This window comes from Podarcis filfolensis (assembly GCF_964270895.1).
Source record: "Podarcis filfolensis genome assembly, chromosome: 6".
Taxonomy (NCBI): domain Eukaryota; kingdom Metazoa; phylum Chordata; class Lepidosauria; order Squamata; family Lacertidae; genus Podarcis; species Podarcis filfolensis.
In genome coordinates this window covers 71,175,026-71,195,835 of record NC_139609.1, presented here as the reverse complement: position 1 = coordinate 71,195,835, position 20,810 = coordinate 71,175,026, and the positions used below count along the sequence as shown (strand labels likewise).

Sequence of the window (20,810 nt, the reverse complement as noted above, 5' to 3'; positions counted from 1 at the left end):
ATCTAAAATGCCTGCCTTGGTTGAAGGTATGACTATTAAACCCTGCAGGTACCACATGAAGTGCAAAGCATGCGCAGCAAACAAGGTAAAAATGGCTGCGAAAGGTAAGGTGTCTAGTAGGCAAGCTACGGAACCATACCAGATTGTTCATGCAGATTTGGTTGGACCACTAGCGCCCTCTTTGGGTGGCAATAGGTACTTCATGGTTCTCATTGATGCATTTTCCAGATATATTTTTGTGTACAATCTCAAGCAGAAATCAGAGGCTTTTCCTAGGTTCAAGGAATTCTGTGCTTGGTTGGAAAATGTGCATGGTAAGAAGATAAAGACTCTTTTCAGTGATCGCGGGGGAGAATTCACTTCTCAGCAGTTTGAAGCTTTTCTGACTGAGAAAGGAATTCAACACGATTTGTCTAGTCCTCGCTCGCCATGGCAGAATGGACTTGCGGAAAGGGCAAATCAGACATTGCTTCAAGGGTTAAAAACCTTGCTGCATGATGCCAATCTTCCAGAGAGTTATTGGGCCGAATCTCTCTCGTGTTTTGTTTACAGTTACAATCGCAGGTTATCTTCAGCGATTGGTTGTACCCCCTATGAGAAGATGTTTGGCAAGAAGCCATACATTAAACACATGAAAATTTTTGGTTCTGACATGTGGGTTCATTCACCACAAAATTCCAAGTTAGACAAGCGTGGATTGCATGGTATCTTTCTAGGTTATCAGAAAGGGTCTTACAGAATAATGATGACTGACTCTAAGGCAATTAAGCTCACGAGAAGTGTTGAGTACAATGCAAAGTGGGGGGAGAATGTGGGAATTTTCCAATGTTATCCTGATGACGGTGATGAGACTGAGGAAAGTCAAAAGCAGCCACAACAACCCACACCCACTGATGAAGGTTCTGAGTCTGAATCTGAAACTGAATCGGGTGATTCAGAGGATTTCAAGAGTGCGAAAGCCTCTATGCGACCCTCTGAAAGCTCTGATCAAGAATTGGAGGAACCATTGTTCACAATAGGTCGTTTTTCTCCTAAGAAGGAAGAGGAGAGTGTTGAAGACTTAAGGCTAATTCGTAGGTCACAGAGAGCCACAAAAGGCAGACCTCCAAAGAGATTTGCTGATGAATTTGCTACGATAGCAGTAACAGCTGTTAAAAGCTCCAAGAAGGTATTTGAACCTTCTAGTTTCCAAGAAATCCAGGGTTTGGATTCAAAGGAAGCTGAGCCATGGTTAAATGCCATGAAGGCTGAACTTGATTCCTTAGACAGGAACAAAACATGGGAGCTAGTTCCAGTAGTTCCAGGAATGAAACTGCTTGGAAGCAAATGGGTCTTCAAAGCGAAGACAGATCAAAATGGCAAGATAGTCAGACACAAAGCCAGATTGGTAGCCAGAAGTTTTGCACAGGTACCAGGTGAAGACTATCACGAGACCTACTCACCCACAGTGAGGTATGAAAGCATAAGGCTTATGCTCAAGCTAGCTGCAGAGGAAAATCTACACATTAGTCACCATGATATTAATACAGCTTTTCTGTATGGATCTCTAGATGAATCACTTTATATGCTTCCACCTGATGGCGTACAGGTAAAACAGGGATTTGTTTGTGCTCTGAAGAAATCCCTTTATGGTCTCAAACAAAGTGCACGGTGTTGGCACACAAAACTCACTGAAGTATTGTTTTCTCTAGGTTTTCAGCAAGGGAAAGCTGATCCATGTGTATTTGTCAAAGAGGAGGGGCAAAAGAAACTGTACTGTTTGTTTTATGTTGATGATTTATTATTCTTTTGGAAAGATGTCGCAATGTACAATAACGCCCTAGCTCAACTGAAAGAGCACTTTGACATGAAAGATCTTGGTGAGGTAAACAACTACCTATCTCTGGAAATAGAGAGAGATCAAGATGGTATCATTCTAGTACACCAGTCACGGAAAATTGCTGATGTGTTAAGCAAACTAAATCTGATGGATGCTAACCCTGTAGACACACCGATGACAACAGGTTATCAGATAGATGACACTGAAGAAGCATTTTCTGACACTACATTGTACAGAAGTGTGCTAGGCAAGCTAAACTTCATTGCCAGATGTTCAAGACCAGACATTGCTGTTAGCTGTAATTTGCTGAGCAGACAAGTCAACAATCCTAGTATCAAGGATTGGAAAGCTCTGAAACGCATAGCGCGGTATTTGAAAGGCACTATGCATTACAGACTGAGATTTAACAATCGAAAGTCTGGTGGTCTTGAGATATTTGCAGATGCAAGTTTTGGAAGTGACACTACAGACAAGAAAAGTACGTCTGGAGTTTGCTACATGTACAATCAGGGTCTGTTTGATTGGTCATGCAAGAAGCAAACAACAGTTAGCTTAAGTTCTTGTGAAGCCGAACTGAATGCACTGTCTTATTCACTTAAGGATTGTGAATGGTTAATACAATTGTGCAAAGATATGAAAATTCCTGTCAAATGTCCAATCCGGGTTTACCAGGACAACAAAGCATGTTTAGCTTTGCTGAAGTCTGAAGGTTATAAGCAAAGCACAAAGCACTTGCAATTAAAGTTGCAGCATGCTAGGGAATGTATTCAGAAGGGACTCGTAACGGTGTCCTATATGCCAGGTAATGAAATTCCTGCTGATGTATTGTCCAAGATTGAATCCAGGGATCAACACTGTACCTATGTGCAAAAGTTGGGTTTGTACTGATATTGTACGAACACGCTGCCCAGTGATGTTCACAGAAAGGGGGAGGATGTTGGTTTCTGCTTTCCTTCACTGTGCAGCGAAAGGGTTTGTCACGAGACAGGTGTTTACATTCCACAGTCTGTACTGTTGGAGTTTCTCACGGGAAAGGGAGACTGGATGTGACGTACACTGGTTTCCTGTTTTTCACTGTTCTTTGCAGTTTCACTTTGGTGATTCTCTCCGAGCTGACGAGGAGAGAGGATGCATTTCTCTGCTCCGGCAGAGGCAAGATGTCTTTCTGTAATATACTTGCTTTGAACTATAAATAAAGCAATATAGAGTATGCAGCACGTACTCCTCATCCTTCTGCTGTGCACGGGACTCTGCTTTAAATTAACACGTTGCCATGGTATTTTTGCTTGATGTTGTCAGTTGTAGATTTGATTTTTTTTTAAAAAAAATGCAAATAAAAAATAAAATAAAAACTGCTCCTGCCCGGCAGCTGGACAACCTAGGTTCAGCCTGACTTGGTCTTCCAGTAGGGAAAGACTCCCTCAGCTCCATCGCACCTTCCAATAACCTCCAGAAATAATTTCAGCATAAGCTTTCAAACTCCTTGAAATCACTACTTCAAATAATGCAAATGGTAACTCAGCCTTGAATTTTCATTCAACACTTTTGTGGCTTCAAGAAGCTTCCTTCTCTTCCCCTGCCCCCTTCCGCCCACTTTCTTTACAAGATTTTGATAAAATGAAGTGCTGTCTGCTTGGTGTGAACATAAAAGTTTCCTCCATGCATTTCATGAAGGTTTTGCCACCGTGTCAGATATAAGTTTGTGACATTCATCATCCCCTCCCATTCATCTCTCCTTTGTAAGCTCAACTATCCTACTTTCTGAAGTCCCTCCATGTACCACTGCCTTTGACATCCTCTAATCATTTCCTCTGCCTAGTCTGTATCTTTCCCAGTAATATTGCAGTCGGGGGGTGGTGTGCGACATCTGCACACACAGTATTTACATAAGATTTCTATTTTCTATATTGGAGTCAGTGTATAGTTCTACAGAATGAGGCCCTTGAGATGACAGAATTCTGAAGTGCATCACTTGTGGGCTCCGGTGCAGTCAGCCTCGGGTAACTGGGGGAGGAGCATTGGAAGCAATAAGTGACATGACAACATTTTGGGGGTCGAAATGGCCACAACTCTGTAGATTACAGATGTAAGAAGGTTTGGCTTAGGGGCAATGGGTAAGTATCTGAGATCAGCCAACTCAGTTGCTGGCTGATAACTTCATCAGGGTCAATCCTGGGTTAAGGATCCCCATATGACCACATCAAATATGGGTTACCGCTCCACAAGTGAGAAGTTCTATGGTCTGTCAGCCATCTGGGCACACAGACAAAATCCTTCCCTTTCAATGGAGGCTCAAATGCAGAGTGTGGGGAGAGACAGACCTCTGCTTCTAGGTCTGTTTGGATTATTTCATATTTTGTAAGCCTGTGCTGGACAGTACAAAATATTGTATGGTTATTTTTTGGATGTATCTTTGTTGCTTATGTTCTGTTTTTAAAGAGTTTTGCAAATAAAAGTTTGAATACTACTTTTATGGGCCTGGACAATGATTACTTCCAAAAGGAAGTAGTCAGTTCTTATGCTTCCGGTCACTTCGAACTGCACAATCTTAATATCTGCAACACCTGGAAGGCTGCTCAGAAAGAGAGTTGGTCCTTGGACCGAAAAAAGGTTCCCCTCCTTTCTGCCTAAGATTCCTGTGCACCCCTACTTTGTAATCAGCCCCATGTAACTCAATGAATTTTCCTTTGGAGTGAAGGTGCATAGCATTGTGCTGTACACTTTGAGAATAATTGCAACTGAACGTGCATCCGGGAAGCTACAGGGATGATTATCCATTTAAATAAAGAGTTCCAGCTCTTCCATCTCCAAACAGATGTGAGAGAGGTACTGTGTTCACAGGCAACAAAAGGGAACTTAAATGATATGCAAAATACAAGATGTCATGGTTTGACATTCATCATCACTTTTATGAAAATATCTAATAAGTCCTAAGTAGGTGTAAATTTCACATCGCTGAAAGCACCTACTTGCTATCATCCAGTATAATAAATGTTTACAAACACATTTACGCATAAAATACCAGCACAAGTGAAACATGAAATAAGCTTGAAGGGAGTATAAAGATAAAACCACGGTAACTTTATCCTTCAACTGTTTGGATTCACATTTGAGGGAAATACTGGGGGCTGCAATGGCAAGGGGGGGTATGAAAAGCCCTTCTCTGAGCAACAAGGCAGCAGTTGTATTCCAATCACCCTCACCCTCCTATTTTCCACCTAGCAAAGCAGCTTACCAAAATGAAAGACAAACTGCGAAAGTATGCTGAACAACAAAACAAAAAAGCATGTAAAACATTGAAATGGCAGCTATAAAACTTAAGAGCAGCCACTGTAAACCATAACAGCAGCAGCAATCATAAAAAACAAAAGCATTCACTTCCTCTATTTGATTAAAGTGGCACCTGATATGCTTTACCTATGGGGAGAAGGAGCTTGGAGGAGTGCTTTAACTCAGTGGTAGAACATCTCTTTACAGAGAGAGAGAGAGAGAGAGAGAGAGAGAGAGAGAGAGAGAGAGAGAGAGAGATGGTGCAGGAGGGGTTGTGTGAGAGCTGGATCTGAACTGTGTAAGGGAGTCCCATTCAGAATTTTCCTACTACACCTGCCATTTGCAGCAGGAGGGAAGCTCCCATTGGCACCCCAGGCCTTCCCTCTTCCCGCTGGAAACGAAAGAGCTGCTGCTTCTTGGCTCTGCTATGCTCCAGAACACACCATCCACCATGCCCCACCTGGCATCACAGGAGAGCTGATCGTGTCAGTTTTATTCACGCAACTCACTCCTCTAGGGCCCTGGAGGCAGCTACAGGCAGGTCATTAAAGTTGACTCAAGAGCTCCTTTTCAGCCCTGATATCTCCTTTAAAAATCTGTTTCATTGAGAGGCAGAAACATTCTCCTAGCTAGCTCTGGCTCGCTTGCCTGGCTTGCGAAGGCATAACGTGAATACACCTTGGAAATGGAGTAGCGGCCTCTGCAGTGATTGCTGATGTGTGATAACTGCACGATGCATTATTCATGAGAGATCCGCACCGGTTTGTGCATTCTAAATATACCATCAGGTCTACAGAACTCATTGGCCAGTGACCCAGAATACAGTAACTCCAAAAATGTATGATATGGTTCAGAGCAGAGCAGGAAATGTGTGTCTGACAAAGGACTGGATAGTCATTATTCTGGGTCCTTGGAGTCATCTTAACTTGGTACATGTTGTGAATGAAATGCTCAGTATGAAGTTTAAGGAAGGCTTTCAAAAATAATAATAGTGGACCCCAGTTTTTGTTTAAAAGAAGTTGCAGTTTAAAATCTGTTTAAAGAATTCTTTTAAAGTGTAACTCCTACATCTTCCAATTCCTCCACCTTTCCTCTAAGAAGACGAAGGCGGAAACATAGTTCTTCCCATTTTATCCTCATACCAAACCTGCAACGTAGGTTAAGCTGAGAGGGTTTGACTGGCCAAGGTCACTCAATGAGCTTCATGAATGAGTGGGGATGTGAAGCCTGCTCTCCCAGGTCCTAGACCAAAACATGAACCACTACACCACACTGTCTGTGCATAATACTGTTGTTTTTTAAAGGAAGTTTTCCAAAATAAACTCAGAAAACCATAGAGCAAACTTTTAAAAATGCACAAGAATGCTAAAGGCATTCATCTATCCAAATCCATTATCTTTGTTCTTGTTCCTGATCAACCAACCATCCTCTTTCCCAGGGTACTTCATTCTATTCCTTCTCCTACCCTTTTTTTCAGTCCATTAGCATTCTGTAGTCACCAAGTTCTCATTGGCCTGTTTTGGGGTCTTACCCTTTGGGGGTTTCCCTCCCTAAATACTCTTTTTTTTAAGTTTGGCAAACCTTGTGGTCCCATCAAGCCTGCTTAATATTTTCTGGCGTTTCAGATGACCCCGCTTTGAAATGAAGATTCTACCCCAACCCATGTGGCTTCATGGAGATGTTACTCATAAATAAAGCCCCCCCAACCCAATCTGTCAGTCCCTTTTGTTCATTTATTTATGTTATTGATTGTTCTTCCTTTACAGTACGGTCTACGAATAAAAACAATAAAAGGAAAGAGAAAGACCAGCAATGGCCATCAATTGGTTGTGCAGTATCACAGAGTAAATACGGTGCAAACAACACTAAAAGGGGGAAGGGAGTTTGGTGGGGGGAGGGAGATAGAAGGAAAAAAGGGAGGAGATAGGCTCCAGCAGAGCTCACTGAGCATATACTTTATGCAAACTGGGATAGTTCAGATGGTAGAGCATGAGACTCTCTGCCTCAGGGTCGTGGGTTTGAGCCCCACGGTGGGCAAAATATTCCTGCATTTCAGGTTGGACTAGAAGATCATAGAATCACAGAGTTGGGAGGGATCACAAGGGTCTACCCCTCCTGCAGTGCTGGGATCTTTTTGCCCCATGTGGGGCTCAAACCCATGACCCTGAGATTAAACCACAGAGCCTAGGACTTGCCGATCAGAAGGTTGGCAGTTCGAATCCCTGCGACGGGGTGAGTTCCCATTGCTCAGTCCCTGCTCCTGCCAACCTAGCACTTCGAAAGCATATCAAAGTGCAAGTAAATAAATAGGTACCGCTCCAGCGGGAAGGTAAACGGCGTTTCTGTGTGCTGCTCTGATTTGCCAGAAGCGGCTTAGTCATGCTGGCCACATGTCCTGGAAGCTGTACGCCGGCTCCCTTGGCCAATAAAGCGAGATGAGCGCCACAACCCCAGAGTTGTATGCAACTGGACCTAATGGTCAGGGGTCCCTTTACCCTTTACCTTTACCCTTACCAACATAGCTATCCCATTGTCCTCATGGTCCCTTCAAATTCTATCATTCTAAGTACTGATCCCCAATGCCATGGTGTTTACTCTTAGTGCGACCTGCTAAAAGCATCTTTTTTCATATGCTGCAAAAGGAGATAAGTATTCTGCCACTGAGCAACCGGCTGGGACAAATGTTTCTTCCAGTGTAGTAAGACCAACCATTTGGCCAGCAACAGGCCACGCAGAGTCCAGTTATGTTGCCCCTCCATCAAGGCCCACAGCTCTAGAATATAATTGAGTATAGAATGGGCATCTGAGAAGTTTAGGGATTTTTCCACGACCAAGTTAATATTGGCAATGACCTCTGCCCAGAATAGAAGAGAAGAAGAAGAGTTTGGATTTGATATCCCGCTTTATCACTACCCAAAGGAGTCTCAAAGTGGCTAACATTCTCCTTTCCCTTCCTCCCCCACAAGAAACACTCTGTGAGGTGAGTGGGGCTGAGAGACTTCAGAGAAGTGTGACTAGCCCAAGGCCACCCAGCAGCTGCATGTGGAGGAGCGGGGAAGTGAACCTGGTTCCTCAGATTACGAGACTACCGCTCTTAACCACTACACCACATTGGCTCTCCACTATAGGGCATGACCAGATCATATGTCCTTTGGTGATCTATAAAAGTTCACATCCTGTACAAAACATTCCCCAGAGTTTTGATATTGATCCTATTACTACACATCACACACTTGCAATGATCATACTTGCAATTTTTAGTGCAATTTTAATTAAAACAAGCTCAAAGACTTATATCTCCTACACACAAACTAATTTTCGAGAGGATCTGTACTGCACTTTTTATTTTATTTTTGGCTACATCCAAATGATGTTCAGTTTTACACATGAATCATACAGAAATGTCAGTCTCACTAGCAACCAACTGGAGTGGGGCGGGGGAGAGTCAATGTTTGGTGGCTAGGTATTTTCCATCACATTAAATGAGGTTTTTAGAAAATTAAAAGATATCTGAATTTCTAAAGGATCAAACAAAACGTTATGATGAACATTTCTGTACTAAAAAACCTAATGCAAACTGCTTTCAATAGATGCCCTAATTAATGATACCAGTAGAAAGGAAAGGTAATAAAGGAAATAGCATGTATAGAAAATTGATGTAGACACCAGAATTGCTATATTTTATTAAACAGGCTTTTGTCTTTCCCTGATGTAATTTGCTGGATGATGATATTAACAAAAAGCAATGATATATAACAACCATACAGTTCATATTCTAGCTGCTAATGGAAATTCTTCCTCAATCTGAGGTTTATTAAATTTTGCAATGGAGCAACTCCTTCCTAACACCTTTCCCTTTTGCTGCATCTGCTGCCTCTTTTCTCCCGATTTGTGCTCAAGCCATTCCAACTCTGCAGAACATTCTTCTCTGCCTAGGATGAGATTGCCCTTGCTGCTCTCCATAATCATTGAAGGGAGAGATCAGCCAGACCTCCACATCCCCTGCTACCCCCTGCCTCAAACATCCATACAGTGGTACCTCGGGTTACATACGCTTCAGGTTACATACACTTCAGGTTACAGACTCCGCTAACCCAGAAATAGTGCTTCAGGTTAAGACCTTTGCTTCAGGATGAGAACAGAAATTGGGCTCCAGCGGCGTGGCAGCAGCAGGAGGCCCCATTAGGTAAAGTGGTGCTTCAGGTTAAGAACAATTTCAGGTTAAGAACGGACCTCCGGAACGAATTAAGTACTTAACCTGAGGTACCACTGTACTTCAAAACAAACAAACAAACAAACAAACAAGCAGAGACATCAGCTTGCCAACAAAGGTCCGTATAGTTAAAGCTATGGTTTCCCCAGTAGTGATGTATGGAAGTGAGAGCTGGACCATAAAGAAGGCTGATCGCCGAATAATTGATGCTTTTGAATTATGGTGCTGGAGGAGACTCTTGAGGGTCCCATTGACTGCAAGAAGATCAAACGCATCCATTCTTAACGAAATCAGCCCTGAGTGCTCACTGGAAGGACAGATCGTGAAGCTGAGGCTCCAATACTTTGGCCACCTCATGAGAAGAGAAGACTCCCTGGAAAAGACCCTGATGTTGGGAAAGATTGAGGGCACAAGGAGAAGGGGACGACAGAGGACGAGATGGTTGGACAGTGTTCTCGAAGCTACAAACTTGAGTCTGACCAAACTGCGGGAGGCAGTGGAAGACAGGAGTGCCTGGCGTGCTCTGGTCCATGGGGTCACGAAGAGTCGGACTCAACTAAACGACTAAACAACCACCACCACCACCACTGTACTTTGGAGAAATGCATGTAAATAAAATAAATCAGGGATCCTGGAGCTTGTGGGTGGGGGAGGGAGGAGTCCTGAGAGGGGTGGGGTGGGGTCAGTAGGTGATGAACACCTGGGGTGGGGTCAGTAGGTGACGACACCCAATTTTACCCTCCACACAGTTACAATTGCATGGAAGGAATCTCCTGAAAATGGCCACAGAACTGGCCAACTATCAGTAGACACTGTTTACAAGATACCCTAATACTGAGCTTAACTACTGAGTAACATGATCATACTCAGGCCTGGAAATGGAAAGTTCCTAGTCACATTAAGTCTCTTAGCTGCAGTGTGAAACTCACTAGAGCCAACTCAGAACAGATGCAGCCTTTCTGAGCAATTGCCTTGTCTCATCTCTTGTCTGAGAAGAGAACTGGCATATCAACTCGAGTTGTGTGGTTTCCATATGTTTTACACTTTGTATACTGGAATTTTATTTAGAAAGTTCGGCAATCATAAAATGAAATGCAGAGGGATTTCACCACAGAAAAACAACAACAAAACCTCAATACGATCCTAGACTTCTTTTTTGCTAAGTTGCAAGTTGACAGGTACTAACAATTCAGAATTCATACGATGAAGTGGTTTAGATCATGTTATCACAGCAACTGAGGGAGTTTTCTGTGTTTTAACAGCTCTTCTTGTTTCAGTTCTTAAATGAGAACAGCAGCAGCAAAATTCTCAGTTACATTTTTGGACTCAACAGTGTCTTGAAAACTACTACTACTAGTAGTAGTAGTGGTGGTGGTGGTGATTGCATGCCTGTTTTACCTTCTGAGTCAGAAAGCTAACAGATGCAGTATTCCCAAGAGGAATACGCAATGGAGGCATTTCTGTTGAATTTCTGCCTGCCATGAAGCTATTAAAGGCACAAGAGAAAAAGAGGCAACCACACACACCAGGTAATCAGTACTGACATTTGGCCCACTGGGATCATGACACTTTCCTAAGCCTCTTTGCTCTGCATCTTGGAGCACTGAACCTGCCTAGTCTTAGCAGTTCCAGAGGGTCTTTGCTTCTGCTATTGAGTCGTGTCATCAACCTGCAAACTAATGCCCCTTTTTACTCCAAAATAGTAACAGTGTGGGCAATGGCAGCTCCAGAACCACCTTCTCTCTTTGCTTAAAAACCATCCAGCTGGAGGAAACAGTGATCAGGAATGAAAGATTAATCCATTGCCAGCAGTGCATCAACTGCACTGTTGCTGTCTCTGCTAAGGAATTCAATTATAGTATGGGGTATCTTCAGACAGGTAAAGGTAACATTGTCCTATTTGTTAGAGGGTGATTTATTGCACTCAGACACACCCAAAGATCCTGTGGTATGGTTGCTATAAACCGAGCCAGAAAGTCCCTGGTTCAAATTGAACCTTGGCTTTGAACTTGCAAGCGGCCTACAAAAAAAACACCATTATTTCCTAGCCTCTCACAATAATACTCTACTTTCAGATCTGACTCCAGGTTTTTTGGTGGGTGGGTTCTCGAGCAAAATGCCTCCAGTGCTCTGCTCTGTATCTGACTCACAGCTGCCACTGTTGCCCATTGCTTTCACTCTCCTTTTGGCCCCAGAGAGACAGTGCAAGGCAAGTGGAAGATGCCAGGAGCCTCTGGAGGTTGGCAGTGGTTTCCTTGCAGGGTTGTGGGCATTAGTTGATGCCCAATGATCCCCGATGCTGACCTAGCCATACTTTACAGACTGTTGTAAGAATGCTGGGTGGATAGACTGCACTACTTATAGATGGGAGAACTACTTCTGAATGTTCCACATGTAAAACAAAGAAAGAAACCATGTCCCTGCAAATGGGAAACTAGTACAACAGAGATTCAGGTAGGTAGCCGTGTTGGTCTGACGCAGTCGAAATAAATTAAAAAAATTGTCCAGTAGCACCTTAGAGACCAACTAAGTTTGTTCTGGGTATAGGTTTTTGTGTCCCTGCACACTTCAGATATGATAGTACAACAGAGATAAATGTTCTAGCCAGCCCCCTTGCCTGCTATGCTGGATTTCTGCTTGGAGGGGTTATTGTTTAACAATGAGAAATGAGATCCTTTACCTGTATTCTAAGGTGGTGCAGCTGAATCACCTCCTCCTCCTCCTGCCAAAGCAGAGGAGATGAGTATGAGGCAGAGTGGCTACTTCAGATGCAGGTTAATGCCAAATAGATGTGCACTCAGAAGTAATTCCCTCTGCGTTTAATAGGACTTGTTCCTAGATAAGTGCAAGTATAAGACTGCAGCCTAAGATTCTCTGAACATGTTATCTGGACTGTATGATACTACCTCTACCCACCGAACTGCTGCTCTGGCTCCACTGCATTATTATTTTAAGAGCTGTCATTATTGTGACTGCATTGTATCATGATATTGGGCGAGCTGGCTTTCTGTTGTTTCCAAATAGTTCCTTTACATTAGCATGATGTGATGGTGGAAATAACTTGGACTGCCTATGGCAGCAAACGTTAAATAAATGCACAGCATATTGTCTGCAGCATCGCACATGTCCTTGTTACAGTGGGACAACCCTTCCCTCGAACTCCAGGGACCTTGATTATACAATGCACAATAGCTACAAAGCAAGCCCAAGAGGGCAGCCCTTCTTAGCCCTCCCATATACAAATGGCACAGACTGCGCCCGCCAATGATGCAACCTGCCCTTTTCTCTATCTGCACTTTTCCCTTAGATCTCGAGTATATGACAAGTTTGATTTTTTTACAAAGTGATTTTGTTCCTTGATGTTTTTTCCCCTCTTTACGCAGAAAGAGGAAAAACAAACCCTTCATCTTTCTGTTGTGCTCAAGAGTGTTGATTGGGTCTTATCACTTCACTGTGGGGGTTTCTCCTCTTTGCAGCCCATCCAATCTGTAGGTTGACTCAAATATTTTAGCTACTTGGGAAAAGAAGGAACTAACTTTGTATTATTTTTTTATAAAAACAAAACAGCAGCAGCTACAACAGCAGCAACAGAGGGGAACGGCAGACACTGTTAATTCAGTTCCAGTTTTTATTCAAGAGTTTCAGCATCTCTCTTAAGATGGCGCTGTGGTCTAAACCACTAAGCCTAGGGCTTGCTGATTGGAAGGTCGGCGGTTCGAATCCCCATGACGGGGTGAGCTGCCATTGCTCAGTCTCTGCTCCAGCCCACCTTGAAGTTCGAAAGCGCGTCAAAGTGCAAATAGATAAATAGGTACTGCTTTGGAGGGAAGGTAAACGGCGTTTCCGTGAACTGCTCTGGTTTCACCAGAAGCAGCTTAGTCATGCTGTCCACATGACCCAGAAGCTCTCTGCAGACAAATGCCGGTTCCCTCGGCCTATAGAGTGAGATAAGCGTGAAACCTCAGAGTCGTCCTTGACTGGACCTAATAGTCAGGGGTCCCTTTACCTTTAAACTAAGGATGGGTAAAAATATCAATTTCAGTTTCTTTGTTTCTCATTTTTCTAGTCTCATGTTCAGTTCTCCAAACTTTGACATCAGCTTGCTTTTTTTTTTAAATGTCCTCATGGAAATTCACCAGTATTCTAGTGTGAATTTCTCCTACTATGCGTATTTTCACAAAGTAATTTCCCTAATATAATGCATCTTTGCCTGCTATTTTCACCAATATATGCATCTCAATACACACTTTACACTAGTAAACACATTTTTGTACTTGGCTGGAGAACTGCATTGCAAAATTTAGAGAAGTTTGAATTTCACGGCTGTGAATCAGTTTGCATATTGTTTCGGGAAGTTCACCTTCAAATGTAGACGGAAATAAATTTCTTCCCTGTCCCTGGTCAAAGCAGGAGTTATTGAATAGGTGTCACTTCAAACCAAAGGCTGGTATTCCAGTATTGCTGATTATCATTCTGTTACCTCTTATCTTCAAGACCCTCACCCTGGTCTTTAGAATAGCCAAAGTCAGGAAGAAAGCACTTTAAGTGATCTCATTCCTGGCAGCACTACAGACATTTTACATATTCATTCTGCATGCATTAAGTCCCAGAGAACTTTGGTGCCGAGGGCAGGATTTCAGCTTTCTTAATATTCAAGATTGAACTTTCTGAAGTAGCAAAGATTGTTCAGGAAAAGAAGAAGGGCCATAGCTTAATGGTAGAGCACCTATTTGCATGCACCAGGTCCCAGGTTCAGTCCCCAGTATATGCAGGTAGGGCTGGGAATTTTTCCTTCCTGAAACCCTGGAGAGCTACTGCTATTCAATGTAGACAATACTGAGCTAGATGGACCAATATAAGATGACTCACTATAAGACAGCTTGCTAGGGTCCTTTCCCTTCCCAATATTTCCTGCCTCTTTCCCTATTCCTTCATCATTATCACCATCATCATTATACAGTGCCAATTAAACATAGTCATAAATAGATCGACACAGTCATAAATAATAAACATGATTTTGAATCCTTACAAAACCATCGATGTTAAAAGGCAAGCCCTAAACGTAAGAAAAGCATTATTGGCATCTTCTGTAGCAAGAGCATTGGAAATTGCCGTCAGTCATCACCCTATCCCTCCTAGGCTTGATAGAAACGACCAGGGGCCAGATCTTGCCCGACTCACATGCTCTCTAGGTACTTTCAGCAGCAGCAGCAGTCTTAGCCTTCGGAGCTGCATATTATAGCTGGAGTCAATCAGACCCCTAGCCTTCCAGGCTTGGTGGAAATGTCTGAAAGAGAGAGCAAGGCCTTGCAGGATTCACATAACTTTCTCCTCATTTCATTCCATGCCACGTCCTACTGACTCTTGCTGTGGAGACAACCATGTGGAATACAGTTCTGTGTGGCTGGTTCAGGTTCCACCAACACACAATTGTTCTAACTGGTCTAAGGTCATATCCACACCACACATTGAAAGCACTACTGAGTCGCTTTAATAGTCATGAGTAAACTTGGAGACTGTAGTTTGTTGCAGGTGCATCACTCACCACTGCAATTCCCTACACCCTTAAACTCTAGTTCCTGGGAGTCTCCACAGCTGGGCATAATAGTGCTCTAGATGCATGGTGGGCATGGGACCTATATATTAGGCCAGATTTTCTTTTGCTTCCCCCTGTTTGTCTTCTTTCCTTTCTCCTTGACAATTTTTTCCCTCAAGGGCAATGTCTTTTCAGTTTAAAGATACCAGCAGACATGCATTGCTAGGGGTGTTGCGGGGGTGGGGGGGGCCAGAGCCTCATGACTTTTGTGTCTGGCCATAGATGTCCTGCCACTCTTCCTCTTTCTCCTCCCCCTTCCCCATTTTTCAAAACTTTGCTTAAGCTGCAAAGCACACTGTCCTAGTCCTGTTGCTGAGTGACAACATGCAGGGCTCAGTAGAGCAGAAGGCCAACCAACCGGAAACAACTCTGAGGTGTACTTGCCTGGAGGCTGAGTCAGCATCCAAAGTCAGGTCCAGTCTTAGGGTCAGGCAAACAGCAATTCCAGGGGTCAGGGAATCCAATAATTATGGGGTCCAGGGTCAAGATGAGCAGGAAGCTGCAAGGTAGAGCCAGGAACTACTAGCAGTGTTTCCAGCATTTGGCTCTGCTTAAGAAGGATGAAGCCAGCTGGTTCTCATCAGTGCCTTCTCCTCTGTTTCCTTGAAGGCTAATCAGCTGCAGGTGGAATCACACCAGCCGGTGAAGCTGACTCTTAGCCCATGACACACATGCTAGTAAGAACCCAATGGGGAGTTGCTCTTTCATTTTTGTGGCCCCTTTCCAAACCTTGATGCATGAAGGGCTTTCCACGATTACTCAATCTCAAAAATGCCAGGAATTTACAGCTGTAGAAATATTATTTACACTACTTCCAGCTTCACCCCTATTTCAAAAGCTTGCCTGCCAGAAATCCTGCCACTGTGCACGTCAGAGATTTTTCCCTCCTCCCTATGCCTTACAAACTATTTTTCTCCCCTCCTATGACATCTTCTCTCAGTCTACATGCACATATAGTAATTTTTAACCTTTTGGGCTCTCTCAGTTGTCCACTTCAAGGCTGAGGCCTGGACTGTATTTGCAAGTCCCTTTCACCTTCTCCTTGTCCATTTCAGTACCTCACACAGCCACACTTGAGCTGTCATTTACGAACCAACCCTCTTTGCCCAACTATACAATGTCGTTACCATTTATTTTCTTTATTATTTTATTATTTATATCCCACCCTTCTGCCCAAAGGAGCGCAGTTATGAAACCACACAATTACTAAAAATTAGCTTAGGAAAGGAGATGAAATGATTATGAGAGGAGAGAGGATCATCTTATAGACCGACAAATTTCAAATCTGGAAGTCATTCTTCCTACTTTAAACTATGGCTGTTTCTCTTGCTATACATGTCTTCAAAACATTTGAATATACAGAAAGCAAAGGGGAAAGAACTCAGTCTTTTGAAGCAAATCATGAAGGCATCAGATATAGACATTGAAACGTTGTCTTGCTCCAGCCTTGAATCTTTGTGGGTCTAATGAGCTTTTGCCCCTTAAAAGTCAAAACGGTACTTGAAAACAACTGATGACTACTTAACATGTTTTGACTCCCTTCTACCTTTCTGGAACTCTGAAGGTGGGTCTTGCTGTCAAACACAATTCCTGCTTAGCAAATGCACAAGCAGCCTGCAGGAAGTTGCGTCCTCATGAAGTGCCCTCGCAAACTTCAAGCACATGTGGTTTATTTGTCAGGAACACATGTATATTTCCCCACTTTCTTTATTCCTCAACTCTCTCTTTTGTTTTGTTTTTGGAAGTTGGATGTCAGCCACATGGCAAGGTTATTCTGTTAGACAAGCTGGCAAATGCCAATGACAGGATTATAATTAAGTGCCAGGACATGGAGCCAACACAATTACTGTGCTGTTATTACGCTGTATGATGTGCTAAAGAAGCTCATAAAAATGCCGTAAAGAATATAAATCAAGGGGCATGTATACAATCAGAGAAGGAAAAAAACCTTTCTCTCATTTAGAGCTGACACCCAAGAAAGAAGAGATAACTTTAATGAAATATATGCTTTTTTTCATTGACAGACCTTCCAGTCTCTGGGCACACTAGTTACATTTCATCTGTCACATCACAAAATTCAAGAAATGCGAGCGCAGTTTCATAGCTTGCATTTCCTCAGCTTCTTTTTCACATGCCCGTTTCTCATGTTAGCTTAGCTCCAAAAGAGGAACATAGAAGCAACCTTGTACCAAGACAGACCAATGACCAATCTAACTCTTTATGGTCTACACCAGGGTTTCAAAAACTAGGGTTTCCAGCTGTTTTTGGACTACAACTTCCATCATCCCTAGCTAGCAAGATGGTGATATCAGGGATGATAACTGTAGTCCATAAACATCTGGAGACCCAAGTTTGTGAAACCCTGGTTTATACTAACTGACAGCAGCATTCTGGGATTTCAGATGGGGATCTTTCCCAGTCTTACCTGGAGATACCAAAGACTGACCGAGGGACCTTTTGAATGCAGACCATGAGCTCCACCACTGAGCTACAGCTAGGAATGTAAGAAGGCATCACTTTCCATTCTGTCCTGTATTCATCACATGCAACGCTGTTTCCATTCTTCTGCAGATTGTCTTCCACCAAAAATGATGTTATTTGTACTGCTGTCCATTGTGGCAACATTTTGTAACTTACGTAATTAATTACATAAATTACATTGTTGTTGGGTACCTTTATCTAGGCCCCAGATATCGGAAAGACTGCCTCTTCCCCTGCAGACACTCTTGGGTGTTAATGTCAACAGAGGAGGCCCTCTTGGTAGTTCTACCACCTGTAGAAACTTGAGTGGTGGTGGTCCAGGAAGGGACACTCTCTGTGGCAGCCCCTAAGTAGTAGCACTACCTCTCCACAGAAGTAGCTCTTCCACCTTCACTCTACAGTTTTCATCAAATGCTGAAGGCCCTTTAACGTGGTTGTTGTTGACACCTGAGATGTATATTTTTAACAGCCCCACTTCTCTTGTGATTGTGATACATTTTACATTGCTTTTAATGTTGTATTTTAAATGGTTGTGACCTGCCCTGGGTGAAGGGCAGGCAAATGATGATGATGTTAGCCATTGTGAGAATAGAATGGTGGACTAAATAGTCCGTTGGTCTGATCCATCAAAGTTCATCTTAAGTTCTTATGTACTTAAACCTCTCAAGATGGCATAGGGTTGCCTTCAACTAACTTTTAGGTGCATTCACTTCAGTGGGTCAATTCTGAGTAAAAGTTAGTTGAATACAACCCCAGGTATCTTCTTCTGCTTTGCACAGGTTTTCTGAAGAGAAGTGCCGCTTGGCAAAGCACTCATAGAGCTGATACTAATATCCAAGGTCATCTGCAGACCCAAGGCGCTGTTCTGAAATATGCCTTACATAAAATTTTGTTTAATAATGCATGTTTACCTGTGCTATTTTCATTCTTCCTTATTCTCCAGATAAACGCTGAACCTGAAGCTCTTTCTTGTCAACATTTTCCTCAAGGCAACAAATTCTGGTACTTAATTTGAAAGGAAGGTTAGCTGAGCTCTTACTCTGCTTAGCAGAAATTTCCGTTAAACCCAGAGTGGGTAATGGGTAACTTTGGACTGAATACCTCCATTTGGTAGACTGCATCTTAATACAGACTATTAAGACAATATTGTAATAACGGAATTCAAATTCAGTTGCCAGACTCACGAAAACGTGTTGTGATGCTGAAGGAGAGCTGAAGGCCCCAGGATGTTCCATCTTTGAAATTTGGGCTTGTCCATATGGAAAACAAACAGGCTGTACAAAAAGATAATCATCATAAGGGGCTCTATCCAATGCTGTCACTCTGCTGGTGCAAGAGATTTCCATGTGGAACTTCCTTTTCCTTTCCTGTCCCCTCCAGTCCTTTTGTGCCCTCAAAATTCACTTCAGTAGGTCAATTCTGAGCTCTGGAGGACTGGGGTGTGGGTGTTCCAGAACAGATTTGGGGAGCATGGAGGTGAAAGAGAGGAAACAGAAGTCCTGTTGCACCAGCAGAACCCAGTCACACAGCACTGGATACAACAAAGTATCTAAGATTAACAAATATATTCAAATCAAATCAAAAGAAAATCTTCAAACATAAATCATTCACTACACTCATTTTTTCAATTATTTTTTCTCCTTTTCCTGGCTTTGGCTGGGGGGAAGTCATAAATAACATTCGTGTCAAGATTCAAGAAGTGTTCACTATCTGCACTTTCTGGAAACAATTCCAAGACATTTTAGTTCCACCTGGATAAATGGGTTTTTGCCATGAGTGTCTGTTCTGTATTATTTTTGTTTTGTTTTAAATGTATCTGCTCTTTTTAGGTTTGGTGGTCTCAAAATGGCATATACAAATGGATTTCCCTGCCCCTCACTATTCTAAACAACCCTATAAGAAAGATAAGGCCAGGAGTGTGTGCCGAAAGGGTCCACCATGTGCAGCTCTTATTACCCATGCATTACTAATCATGAGCAGTGCCTTGGTTGCATGCAACTCAGGATCAAGGTACCGGTAATTATATGAAATAATACCAAGTTTTATTTTATTTATTTTTTAAATAATATTTATTAAAGTTTTAAGGGTTACAAAAAGAAAAAGTAAAGAACATCATTTTAAACAAAAAACAACACAACACATCACAATAAGTAAAGAAAAAAGGATGAGATACAAAAAAAAACAAAAAAAATTAAAATCCATTAAGCAAAAAACAAACAAATAAAAATACAACAAATCTTCCCATTACTTATCTTTCATTAGCTTATTTCCTTGACCTCCTCACACCTCCCTTTTTTGTATTCTAGTTCGATTATCTATTTCAGCAAATCCTTTCCATCTTTTCTTTTCTTTTTTTAAAATGATATTTATTCAAAATTTCAGAAGTACATATATAAAAGAAAACAGAAAAATACAACAGAAAAACAAAAAGATAAAACAAAAAAGAAAAAGAAAACACAATTCTCAAATTACATCTTTTCATCTGCTTGTTTCTTGACCTCCTCACACCTCCCTTTTTGTATTCTAACTTAATTCATTGTTTCAGCAAATTCTTCCCATATTTCTCAATTCTTATTTAAATATTTTGTCTTAACAGTCTGTCTTATTTAGTTGACTCAACAAATCCTTTCCATCATTTACCATGTTCTGTTATTCAGTTTACCTTAATTTGTTTAACTTTATCTTACCTTAAAAACTTTAAAATTCAAAATTTGAACCATATTTATACATAAACTCCTTAAATCCTTAAATCCTTTTTACTAAAGCCAAATAATTCCTTTCCAACATTTTCCCTAATATTTCATTAGTGTTACACTAATTCCAAAAATAAAAAGAAATTCCCTTTTTATAAACTCCCCCCCCCCTAGTTTTTATCCAACGTCCCTTCTTCCTGGTCTCAGGTTATGTCAGTCATTTCTGTCCATATCCAGTCCATCAACCTGGTGACCTTATGTCCGAGGCCCTTAAGTCTCTTCTATGCCCCTTCTGCAGATTTTCTTCTTCTTGTTTGTACTTACACTCTTCCTTGCCCTTTGTTGGTTTCTTTCTTAATTTCTTCCCTTTCTCCTTGAGGAGTAGGTCTCTGGGGAGTTCCAACCGGTAATAATCTCCATTTTCCTTCATCAAACTAGCCCATTCCCCACAGCCCCACTCCCCATCATCGTCATTATAATCCAAAAGGTAGTTATCCAAAAAATAATTGTCAACATGTTTCATAGTCCCACCAGAGTTAGGAGCCTCCTTAACTCCAGGCACTTTCAAGCCCACTCCAAGTTCAATCTTCCAATACACCGGCTTTTGCTCCTGCAGGGCTTCAGCTCTCTCCATTCGTGTTGCTTGAGATACGGTCACAGCCTCCTCCATCTTCAACTGCCCTTGGACTTGCCCAGTCGAACCAGTTTCCTGAATTGGTCCCTGTATAATTTCTTTAT

At 42.3% G+C, this 20,810-nt stretch overlaps 1 long non-coding RNA gene across 1 annotated transcript in view; it reads left to right on the top strand.

Moving 5' to 3' along the window:
* Positions 1-19,105, top strand: part of LOC310764828 — a 43,595-nt gene extending 24,490 nt beyond the window's left edge. The window contains exon 3 of the long non-coding RNA XR_014549242.1: positions 18,323-19,105. This is a non-coding gene — a long non-coding RNA (uncharacterized lncRNA). The remainder of the gene's footprint in view (positions 1-18,322) is intronic.
* Positions 19,106-20,810: the final 1,705 nt, after the last annotated feature.